This window comes from Equus quagga, chromosome 17 (genome assembly GCF_021613505.1).
Source record: "Equus quagga isolate Etosha38 chromosome 17, UCLA_HA_Equagga_1.0, whole genome shotgun sequence".
NCBI lineage: Eukaryota > Metazoa > Chordata > Mammalia > Perissodactyla > Equidae > Equus > Equus quagga.
This window is the reverse complement of record NC_060283.1, coordinates 23587392-23598325: the sequence shown is the minus strand read 5'-3', so window position 1 is coordinate 23598325 and position 10934 is coordinate 23587392.

Here is a 10934-nt window from a genome sequence, read left to right as displayed (position 1 = left end):
ATATATGGTTTACAAATGTTTTCTCCCATTCCATAGGTTGCCTGTTCATTTTGTTGACTATTGTTTTTTTGCAGTGTAGAAGCTTTTAAATTTCATGTAGTCCTACTTATTTATTTTTGGTCTTGTTACTTTTACCTTTGGTGTCATATCCAAAAAATCCTTGCTGAGACTAAAGTCAAGGAGCTTTACCCTGTGTTTTCTTCTAGGAGTTATAAAGTTTGGGGTCTTATGTTTATCCTTCAATCCGTTTCTATTTAATTTTTGTGATTGGTGTAAGATATGTGTTCAATTTCATTCTTTTGCATGTGAATATCCAGTTTTCCCAACATCATTTATTGAAGGGACGATCCTTTCCCCTTGAGTATTCTTGGCTCCTTTGTTAAAAATTAGTTTCCCAGGGGCCGGCCCCGTGGCTGAGTGGTTAAGTTGGCGCATTCCACTTCGGCGGCCCAGGTTTTCACGGGTTCGGATTCTGGGCGTGGATATGGCACTGCTCATTAGGCCACGTTGAGGTGGCATCCCACATACCACAACTAGAAGGACCCACAACTAAAATATACAACTATATACTTGGGGGAGTTGGGGAGAAAAAGCAGAAAAAAAAAAGAAGATTGGCAACAGTTGTTAGCTCAGGTGCCAATCATTAAAAAAAAAAATTAGTTGCCCATATATGTGTGGGTTTATTTTTGAGTGCTAGATTCTGTGCCATTGGTCTGAATACTTGTTTTTATGCCAGTACCTTACTGTTTTCATTACTATAGCCTTGTAATATAGTTTGAAATCAGGAGGTGTGACGTCTCCAGCTTTGTTCTTTCAAAAGACTGCTTTGGCAAAATAGCACTTGATCATGGGGAAACCTTTTAATGTGCTGTTGAATTTGGCTTGCTACTATTTTGTTGAGGATTTTTGCATTTATGTTCATCAGGGATACTGGCCTGTAGTTTTCTTCTCTTGTGCTGTCCTCGTCTGGCTTTGCTGTCAGGATAATGCTGGCCTCATAAATAACTTTAGGGGTTCCCTTCTCCTCTTTGATGTTTTGGAAGAGTTTAAGGATTGGCGGTAATTCTTCTTTAAATTTTTGGTGTCATTTATGAGTGAAGCCATATGGTTCTGGGCTTTTCTTTGTTGGGAGGGTTGATTACTGATTGAATCTCCTTACTCACTTTTATTCTCTTCAGATTTTCTATTTTTTCGTGATTCAGTCTTGGTAGGTTGTATGTTTCTAGGAATTTATTAATTTCTTCTGGGTTATTCAAGTGCTTTGGTTATAATTGTCCATAGCAGTCTCTTATGAACCATTGTATCTCTTTGGTATCAGTTATAATATCTCCTCTTTCATTTCTAATTTTATTTATTTGAGTCTTCTCTCTTCTTTTCTTGGTAAGTCATTGGGAACTACGATTATTCCCACTGCGTGCCTGGTATTCGTTGCCCCTGCCCTTCTTCCTTATTCGTAGCCATCTCTGTACCTCTCAGTTTTGCTGGTCTCTGTGTGGGATGAAACAAATGTGGGTCCCCGGGCAGTGCCCTAAAAGGCTGAGGAAGCTGGTCACTCTCCCCCTCTCCTTTGTCTGGCGCGGGGAACTCTTTCTAGCGGGGGAGTTCTCTCTTGGCTACTCAGCAGCACCGACCTGGGGGATGGGATGATGCAGGTAAAATGCAGCAGTTCTTCCTTCCCTTTTTGTGCAGTTATTCCCAGGGTTTTTTGTTCCTTTGTGTTGCTGAAGTTTCTTAAATGGACTCCTGAACTCTCCCAGAGCTAGTTTTCTTCTTGGATAGCTGTCAAATGGTTGATTTTTGTGGGGGTATGAAAGCTGGGGCTTCTACTCCCCCATTGTGGTGTCATTACTCCCCAAAATAGGATGCTGAATTCCAACTGCTGTGTGGGAGAAGGCAAGGAAAAAGATGCTGGGATTTGAGTGGATTTGACTCTATGGCAAAACTTTTAATTAAAAACCTGATGGAAAATTGTGGGTAAAGGTAAGAGACCCTAATATTTGTTGAGCCTTTACTATGTACCTGGTACTTTATAACTACCATACCATTGAATCATCACAATACTTCTCCAAGGCAGATATTTTACAGGTGAGGGTCCGCGAGGCTAAGTAACTTACCTAAGATCACACAACCAATAAATGACGGAGCCTGGAACTCATCTTAGAGCACTCTGGCTCTAACTGTGGGCAAATGCATTATCTTATCAACATAACTGTTATTTACTAAGTCTAATTAGGATTAATCTTAAACGAGGTGAAATGATTGGCTGGAAAAGTACTGTAGAAAACTGGGGAAAGGGCATGATTTTAGAATCTCAATTTTGAGAGAGAGCTGAAGAGGTCAGACCTGGAACTAAAACCAGAATCTGACAACACGTGTTAAAGTGAAGTGTTAGAGAAGTGCTGAGATACAAAGATGCTATATTCAAAGTGAAGTGCAAGATACAGATGCACTTTTAAAAGATTTAGCCAAAAAGCTGATTGTAAAACTCTTGGACCCCTTACCCACATTGGAGTTTATGGAACTAGTCAGAAAAAGGGAAAACTGAGAGAAGCTTTGTAAAGAGGAATTCTGGAGAAAGCTTTTGGTGTGCTGTGAACCCCATCACTCACCCCAAGTGAGGCGGGGGAGGTTCCTGCCTTGTAACTCAAACCTAATGACTTGCCTCAATAGTCAGACTTAACAGGTATCCTCTTCGGTTTGGAGGACACAGTGGCTTGTTTCTAAAAACTGTTTGAGAAATCTAAAGGGCAAGGGCCAGATCAGCCACCTGCTTTAGGGTGGAGAAAAGGAGTATTACTGTAGCGTAGGGAACATCCTACATTCCTGGGGCTTGGGGAAATGAATGAGTGAGTTTTTCCCATCAAACAGATGCAGGAGAGAGAGCTTCAATTCGATTCATGTTGGAGCTGCACAGAGGGCTGAACCTACTTCAGGCAACAGGAACTGACATTACCACCACATTCCTAAGGACTGACAAAGGAGTAAGTGATCAGCTGAAATGAGATTCATTTGTCAAGATCTGGAAAATTGCAGATAAGAACATTTCAGCAGTGAATAGCATGCTTTTGAAAAAATCTTGAAACTAATTCCCAGAGAGAGTCAGCTCTTGTATACACTGAACCCAGAGAGTACAAAGAAACCCACAAGAGTGCCAGCCAAGAAAGAACGTTCTTGCCTTACCTTCTTACCTCTCTTACCTCCTCAGCACCAACCTGGGAAGAGAAACCAAACACACTTCCATTCTCCAAATTTAGGGAGCCAAAAAAGGAAGGGCAGAGTCTTGAACTTTACAGCAAGTTTGTGATTTTGAGTGTTGGGTTGGATATTATAATTTCTAGTCTACCTAAGAAGGATGAGAAAACTCATGGGGTCCACCTGAGTTTGTACTTAGAAACAATTGAAAAGATCTCCCTACTTATCACATTTAAAAGGAGGAGAGCTATGAAATAAAATTACTTTCTAGTTACCTGCCATGACTCATACTTGTGTACCATGCTGGCTGATGAGATGTGTTCTCTGATTGTGGCAGGTGCTGAAGATGGTCGATATCAGGCAGTACCCAACAACACAGTCAGTGATGGTGTTTGGAAAGTATGGTGAAGGTGACATGTGACAGTCTGGGCAGATAGCCAGCAAGGTAGCTGATTACTTGACTCGTGGGTTGAGTATGGTAGTGGATATCTTGGAACTCATGTTTTCTGCAGCAGACTCTTTTGGTGGCCCATCCAATACCCTTTATTGGTACTCCCATACCCCAGTTACTGAAAATGTTGACTGGTAAAGGCTCACACCTACGTCCATCTCCTAAGAATTTTTCTTAGCTGACATGAGCCTCTTTACATTGAAATGTTTGGAAGATTATGCTTAGTTCCTGGGGTAGTCCACAGCCAATGCCTCACAAATAAGGAGGTTCAAAAGTCTGACCACCTTGCCTCAAAATGGAACAATTTTGTAGGTCCAGATATGTTCTAGAGCTCTCTAAGTAACCAGTCTAATAGTAGATTTCAGCAAAATTACATCTTTGCTTAGTTTCTGTCCCTGCTGTATCCTGATTTCTTATATTTCTTACAATTTTCTTTTGAGAACATTCTCTCAATAAATCACTTACACAAAACTCCCATCTCAGACTCTGCTTCTAGGGAATCTGACATAAGACCAGGAGTGCTCCTAGAAATCTGACTTTAAAGCATGGGATTCTGGAGTTCGATCATTCGCTGGCTGAATGACAATGAGGACCTCATCACTGGTGGTAGGTAGTATACTGATGAGCCGTGGCATGGTGCTGAAGCAGAAAAATTGCTCAGATTTTTACCTGGGATGAACTGGGATACAAGTGGAAGGGGATCCATTGGCTTGTGAAATCTCTGAGATTTTATTGGAGTAATAATTAGGGCGCTTGTGGAATTGTGGAACTAATGCATTGAAGAGGGAAAATTACAACTTTGCCTCTATTAAACACTAACTTGAAACAAAGTGTGAAATTCAAAAAGCCTCCTTGGCAACTTTTAAAGAGATAATTTCCTGAAGCTGGAGGGCAGTCTGAGCTGATGACCAGGATTCTTTGGGTGTTAGAAGTAGCAGATTCTGCAACTGTGAATACTGATTTCATCCATCCATCTTTTGGATGATATCGAAGGCTACTTAGTTTGAGTGAGGTTCAGAGCAAGAAAATCCTTTGCTGCAGATCCAGGCCATTGCTTTGCCATTTGAGCCATATGGCTCTGCTGATCTCATGTTACTAGAGGTATGTGTACTGAGAAAAGATGCCATGTGGTGTCTCTGGCAAGCCCCAATAGAAGAGTTATGGCACAGACCCCTGAGGTTCTGGACCAAGGCCATGCCATCTGCAAAAAAGTAACTACACACTATTCAAAAAGTAGCTACTAGAATGATACTGGGCCCTGGTAGAAACAAGTTATGTGACCAGGGGGCATCAGGTGAGTGTGCAGCCAGCAGTGTTCATCATGAACTACATGCTGTTAGACCTACCGAGTCTAAGGTTTAGTGGACCCAGCAGCAATCCATTTGCAAGACGTTACAGTATTTCTGGAGTTAGATTCAGAGGTTACAAGTAAGCTACATGAGGAGGTGGCCCTGACTCCCATGTCACTCACTATTGTTGCACTGATGACCCCCTCTTAGTTCATACTGTGGCTTCGTGGAGAAGCCATGACCAGCCTGTGATCAGCTGATAGAAGAGGGAACAAATGAACAAATAAACTCTGCTTGATTTATGCAGAAGTCAGCTCTAATATGTTGATGCAAACCAAAAATAAGAGTGTGGTTACAGGACAACCCTACTCCTGAGTGGCCCTCTAAAATAGCAGTGATTGGAAATCCTCTCAGTGGGAAGAGTGGAAGAGCTTTAGCAGGCTTGCTTCATTATCCACTTTGTAAGGACAAAGAAGTGGCCTGAGTTACACAAACTCAAGTGCAATGATGAATTGTGTTACTGTTTGGTTAGGAGGCTGACAGGAGCAAGATTGGAAGATCTATGACAAGGACGTCTTGGGGAGTCATCTGGATGGACCTATGGGAGCAGATACAAAGTGTGGGACTCTTTGTATCACACATTAATGCTTACCACAGAGTATCTGTTGCAGAAGAGTTTTTTATTTTTAAAAGCTGAGTGTGTAGGATGACGTGGTCAGTAGATGTTAGCCAGTCTGTGTCCTCAGTCACTCTGTGATTGCACAATAAACTAATGAAGGAAAAAGTCATGGTGACAGTGATGGAGGCTGTGCATGGTGACAGCCTGGGCTTCCTCTAGAAGATGATGAGTGTCAGTTACCACCTCAAGACCAATTTCAGTACCTGGGACTGGTGTTCATCCCATTGATCCTCTGCTTGTAAATTTCCCCAGATTTTGTGATCAACTCGAATCCAAGAGAGTCTATGTCTGGATAGAATAAACTTGATGTAAGATAAAAGAGGCTCTGAGCAGTGCAAGATGCAGAATAAAGTAGATAGTCTTGGTTCCCTACTCGGATCCCCCTTACTGAACTGATATGGTCATCTCCCAGGTGTTGAAATATTGGCTGCTAACAGCTCACAGAAGCATCCTTCTTTTGAGAACTCCCCTATCCGACAGAAATCACCTTGTCTGTAAATATCTAGGAAATTGTACCTAGGGCCTGCATTGTGGTGACACAAGCAAGGCGGCTGGAGAACAAAATTTAAGGAGGCACTCTTTCTCAGGATGGTATAAGCACTGAGTCAGCTCCTGAGAGTGAGTGCCTCCTTGTAATTTGCATCCTAGGTCCTTGATTGCCTCACTCTAGTCATGGGCCTCATTGTACTCTTCTCCATGGGATGCCTTGTGTCCATCCACTAATTGTTATGACCACGGTGTGATAGCCTGGCCCCCTTCCCTCACAGTGAGGCTCTGCAGGATCAGGCTGAGGCCAGACTTCACCTGAAACCATAGCTTTCTGTAGGTTTTTCTCCTGCTTGTTCTTGTTTACCTCATTTACTTACAGGTTTCTCCTGAGATGACTCCTTCAATAAATCACTGTCATGGAATATATATTTCAAACTCTGCAGCTAATGAGCATGACATATGACCCTCCAGATCTGGCAGCATCAATAGGCTTCTGGGACAAGATTAAACTTTATAATGCCCTTGGGCTGTAGCATTCCATAGAAAGCTCTGTGGCCTTGAGTGAAATTCCTACATCGCTGAATGTCGGTTTTCTGTTCTCAAAAACAGAGATAATAATACCTTCTTTGCAAGAAGGACTTAAATATATAATATATATGTTTTAAAACATATTTATATATAATATAATATAAATATTTTTAATATATATTATATATTTACGTATATAAAACTCTTAGCACTGGGTCTGGCACATAAGTGTTCGATAAATGATAGATGCTTTTATTAGCAGTATAATTAGTCTATGCTCAGCATTTCCTTTAAACTTCTCTGCGTTTATTCATTCTCTTGAATAATTTTATTCAATTTTGGGGAACAAAGTCCCTAGTTAGTTATTACTGATTAGAGATGATTTGGAAATGTAGCTTAGATCTATACAAACACTTAAGCTTTCTGTGACTTTTCCTTGATTTAAACGTAGTTACGATTAATAGGCAATGTTGGGCAATTTTGGTACTTTCTCTCTGAGGAGTAGAACATACTGAGATGACTCTTCTAAATTCCTTGTATTGTTTTCTCTCTCTCTCTCCAACTATGTCATAAAATGATACGATTTTCTGCTTCTTTCCTGTGGGCTTGTCATGTCTTCTAATTTGGATGCTTGAAAACTGGAGACACCTCTCTTATATTGACTGTATGTTTAGTCTTGTGCCTGGCACTGCGTATATACCCAGTAAAAACTTGTAGAATAAGTAGTAAATGTAACAACATTGAATCAGTTCTTGCTGCTACTCCTCAGAGAGTAATCTAACCTAGGATTTTCTATGTGAGAAGTAACTCAATCACAGATCACGGCCTACAATCTGGAGCATTTGTCCTTAACTTCGAGCTGGTATTTGAAACCAATCCTTATTTTTCTCTAATCCTGACAACTCTCTCTCTTTCTCTCTCCTCTCATTCATTTATCTGATCTTTTTTTCTCCAGTCTACAGTTTCACTAACATTTTTCTGTGTTTTTATGTCAGTTACTGTGCAAAATAAATGACTATCCCATTTTGACTATACCCATGGGATTTGTGTGTTCCTATTACATATCAGACTGTTCTAAACAGACTCTAAATTTTGTTAAAAGCCATTGAGCTACTTTTGTAAGATGCTGTGACAGACTTGCTCAAGGTCTCGCAGCTGGTAAGAGGAAAGAGTCAAGATTCTAGTCCTGGTTTGGGTAGCTCCAAAGCCCATTATACATTATTCAGTAGTTATACTCTGCAGTGGACAAATGCATGGTTTGCTTTGGTGTTCAACTTTCTCATCTCATTCCTAGGTTTCTATGGTAAGATGATTAATATGGGAAACACTTTTTCCTCATTTCTCACATTTCTAAAAAGGGACTCTACTTCACATCTTAATAGGAAACATTATTAGAAGGAATACAGCAAGATTCTTTCTCCCTATCTCAGGTGCTCATCCCCATAAGATGAGTGGGGTTTTCATTGTTTTCTTTCTTTAAAGCTGATTGGTGAGATGTGCAGGGCTTGTCATCTATTGGGTAATGTTAATGGCAGAAGAGATCATTTCTCTATTCAGGAGGCAAACCTGGAGGGCTCTCGTTATTTCTTTCTCTCACTTACTTCCTTACTCTTGTTTTCATTCATGCCCCTATACTACTCATCATGGTGTCTCATGTAGCAATCTGCCACATGAACTAGTAAGAAGTGTAGAGGAATCTTTATTGACGTCTTTCTCCGTTTGAAAAGCAGACTAAGTAAGCTGTGTTTCATTAGGGCCATGGGTTTTCAATTTCTCTCAGTCCAGCTGGTTAATTTCACTGCTTAAAGTTTTGGAGAGAGGGGAGGGCCTGTCATGATCTCCAATTTGAACTTCCTACTAATAAGCAGCATTTGACTCTTCGTATTCTCAATTAGTTAAAATCGGGAGTCTCCCCGAAACTTCTAATAGTATTATTTTGTTGAAGATTTCACCAATAAAGCTATCTAAACATGAAATTGCTTTGTGGGGAGAGTTTTTAATATTACAGATTAATTTCTTTAATAGATATGAGATTAATCCAATATCTAATACTTCTGGTTATCAGTTCAGATAAATTTTGGTTTTTAAAGCAATTTGCTCATGTCAACTGAATTTTAAAATTTGTTGGCATAGAGTTATTTGTACTATCCCTTTATATCTTTTAAATATCTGTTTGATCTATTGTTATATATCCTTTTTCATATATGGAATTAGTAGATTATTGATTTTCATCTAGTCTCCTTTTCTAATATATACAAACAAGGCTATGAAATTCCCTCAAAGTGCTGCTTCAGCCACATCCATAATTTGGACATGTCATATTTGTATTATTGTTAAGTTAAAATATGTTCCAATGCTCCTTGTGATTCTTTTTCAAATCCCATGTATTATTTAAAAGTATATTGCATATTTCCCAAATATTTGAGTATTTTCTAGCTTTCCTTCTTATTTTTGTTTCTAGCTTAATTTTTACTATGCAAAAGAAGATACTTTAAATGATTTCAACTACTTAAAATTTAATTAAATTTACTATTTTGTTATAAATCTCATGTGTGTTTGAAAATAATATGCATTTTGTCATTTTTGTTGCAACATTCTCTATATATGTTGGTTTGGTCAGTTTTTAAAACCATGTTGTTTAGATTTTCTATATTGTTGCTAATTTCTTGTCAGTTATTGAAGAAGAGTATTAAAAGTTCTCAATATGATTGCAACTTTATCATTTTTTCTTTAGGGTCTGTCAATTTTCACCTTATATATGTTAAAGTTATATTATTAGGTATATGTATATTAACAACTATTAGATCTTCCTGGTTTAGTCACTCTTTTGTTATTATGCAATGTTCCTCTTTATCTCTAATAATTTTTTCCTTAATGTCTACTTTGTCTTATGTTAGTGGGGCTACATCTGATTTCTTTTGGTTAATATCTACACATAAAATTCCTTCACCTTTCTATTAATTTATTTTTAAAGAAAGTTTTTGTAAGCAACATAAAGTTATTTTTTTCTTTTAAATCAAGCCCCAAAAATCAAATGATGTTTTAAACCAATCTTTTAATTGGAATATTAGGCCACTTACATGCTGTGTAATTATTGACTCATTTGTATTTATAAATACCATTTTATCATTTGTCTTCACTTTATCTTATGCTTTTTATGATCTTTATTTTTTTTTTTTTACCTTTTCTTCTGTCAGATTTATAGGTTATTTTGTCTTAAAACTTTTCCTCTACTGGTTTATTAATTTTATATTATTTTGTATTTCTTTTAGCATTTGCCTTAGAGATGTTACAACATGCATCCTTGATTCATTACAATTTAACATAAATTAGTACTTTTACTATGTCACAGTCTGGCTGGAGTTTACAAACCTTTAATTAAATTTACCCTCTCCTGCTTTATGTGCCATTGTCATCCTGCTTTTTAATTCTTTTTATATTGTAAATCCCACATGACATTTTTATTATTGTTTTGTGTTATAAATATCACATGTATTTATCCACTTATTAACACTTTTTGCTACTTTTAACTCCTTATATCCTCTCAATTTCATCTGTGGTCATTTTCATTTTTTCTGAAAAAATACTGTATTCTTAGTCTTTCTGTTAGTGAGGGACTGCAGGTGACTAATTCCATCAGTTTTTTCCTGGAAATATTTTTATTTTGCTCTTACTGTTGAAGGATATTTTCAATGGGTATCAAATTCTAAGTTGACACCTTCAGTATTTGAATAATGTCATTCCACTGTCTTCTTGATCTCATCATTTCCGTCTGGAAATCATCTATAATTCTCTGGGTTTTTTTCCTTCTTCTTCTCCCCAAAGCCCCCCAGTACATAGTTGTATATTCTAGTTGTAAGTGCCTCAGTTGTGCTATGTGGGACACCACCTCAACACAGCCTGATGAGCAGTGCCATGTCCACGCCCATGATCAGAACCAGTGAAACCCTGGGCTGCCAAAGTGGAGCGTGCAAACTTGACCAGTTGGCCATGGGGCCAGCCCCTATAGTTCTTATTATTGCTTTCGTCTAGGTAGTGTGCCTTGCACTCTGATCGCTTTTAAGATTTTTGTTTGTTTATTTTTAGTTTTCAGCAATTATGATGTATCTGAGTGTGGTTTTGTTTATATTTACCCTGCTTGGGTTTCATGGTAGTTCTTTAATCTATGAGTTGATGCTTTTCATAAATTTTTACAGGATTCTTGGCTACTATCTCTCCAAAATTTTTTCTCACCCTCTCTTACGATCTACTTCTTATCAAACTCCAATTACATGTATGTTAAAGTTTTTCACTGTATCACATATGT